General features: G+C 40.2%; 1 long non-coding RNA gene across 1 annotated transcript; it reads right to left on the reverse strand.

The window, feature by feature from the left end:
* Positions 1 to 235: 235 nt before the first annotated feature.
* Positions 236 to 975, reverse strand: LOC143473356 (uncharacterized). Its single transcript, XR_013120511.1, has 3 exons — positions 945 to 975; positions 747 to 791; positions 236 to 597 (listed from the first exon to the last, which is right to left on the reverse strand). It is a non-coding gene; the product is annotated as an uncharacterized LOC143473356 (long non-coding RNA).
* Positions 976 to 1,638: the final 663 nt, after the last annotated feature.

Below are 1,638 nucleotides of genomic sequence, written 5' to 3' on the forward strand. Positions count from 1 at the left end.
AAAGATTCTACGGCCCCTGGTCTCATTCTGCATGACTGAAGCTGCTCTGTGCAGTTCCTGCTCTGTGCAGACAACCTGCTTCTGCTGTCTCCCACTGCACATGGTGCAAAGCAGAACCTGGCCTTGCTGGAGCAGTACTGCTAGACCTGCACCCTGAACATGACCATTTTAAAGAAATTTTGAAAAGAATCAAGATACATATCAAGGTTAGATATGCATTATATTAAATATTCAAACAAGTTTATCTTTAAGTATAAAAACATAATTCTTAAAGTGATTTTACTGACCACTGACTAGCCATGGAGAAAGGCAGACACACAACTTTGGTACCCGAAGATCATGCCAGCAATGACAGCAAAATAAATCAAGACTGTAGTTTTTAACTGAATATACAGAATTCTATCAGATTAATTCAAAATTCAGAGTATTTCAGTAACATTGGCCATGAGTATTGTATGTAGGCCCCTCTCCCACACACAGCAGCTGCTATATGGCCTAAGGGAACAGGAGGAATGTTGGACACTGACAGCATAGTCCGTTAATGTCTGCCACGGCCTGAGGGACACTGGGAGACCACGCCACATTGCTGATACACTCCTACAAGCACACACTCTTTGTAATCATTACTTTTCTTATTTTTATTATTGCCGTTATAATATTTTACCTGTAAATATTACAGCAATGAATCAAACTTAAATTTTACAAAAATGTATTTTATGTTCCAAGATGTTTGTACTACAGTGTACCTGTGACGCCTGGGATGTTAGGGAGCGATGAGGTGGACGCGAACGCTAAGAGGAGCGAGATTTATTAAAGGGTAATCCAAACTCAGGGTCAGATAGACAGTCCAGGGTCAGATCAGACAAAGAGTTCAACAAAGACATATTCCAGACACGTAGCAATAACTGACACAATATAGACAAATCAACACAACCCAAACTCACCACAGACAACAGGGCTGTAGTACCAACAAACAATAATGATCAGCACCAACTAGACAAAACAAGGGGTTAAAATACATCAAACAAAACAAGAAACACCTAAACACACTAATGAGGGGCGGGGTTATAGAACATGAGGGAGGGACTGTGACAGACAAAGCACATGGCTACATAAATGAACACACTTGACAGGTGGGGGCAGGAATAGATGTGACAGTCTCTTTACGTCTTTAAACTTCAGACCAAAGTGGTGATGTAATATTCCTCATGCCAGTGTAATTATTAGAACCATTAAAGCAACCTTGAATTGAACAGAATTGAATTGAACTGAATTGAATTTGAACTGAATTAAATTGAACTTAATTAAATTCAACTGAATTGAGAGAGAGAAAGTGAAAGAAAGAGGGGGCCTATGCTGGCTTCATGCACTCCCAGCCTAAGGAAAATGAAGAATACTGTGAGCCTTTTCTTGTGTGGGAAAAGATCTGTTCCAATACACTGCTGTCTCCCCAGTGAATACATCGGCACTGCTCAACACAGTCATGAATGAAACCTCCCCTTTAGTTTTGCTATTTCAAGGATAAATAAACAGTAAGGACAATGTTTTTAAGTATGAATGGAGCAGGACTGGTTGGCCTTCATAGAGAAAAGCACAGTGTGATCCTTAAAAATCCACAGAGAGCAAAGCCATGCTGTG

This window comes from Brachyhypopomus gauderio, chromosome 13, assembly GCF_052324685.1.
Source record: "Brachyhypopomus gauderio isolate BG-103 chromosome 13, BGAUD_0.2, whole genome shotgun sequence".
In the NCBI taxonomy this organism is placed as follows: domain Eukaryota; kingdom Metazoa; phylum Chordata; class Actinopteri; order Gymnotiformes; family Hypopomidae; genus Brachyhypopomus; species Brachyhypopomus gauderio.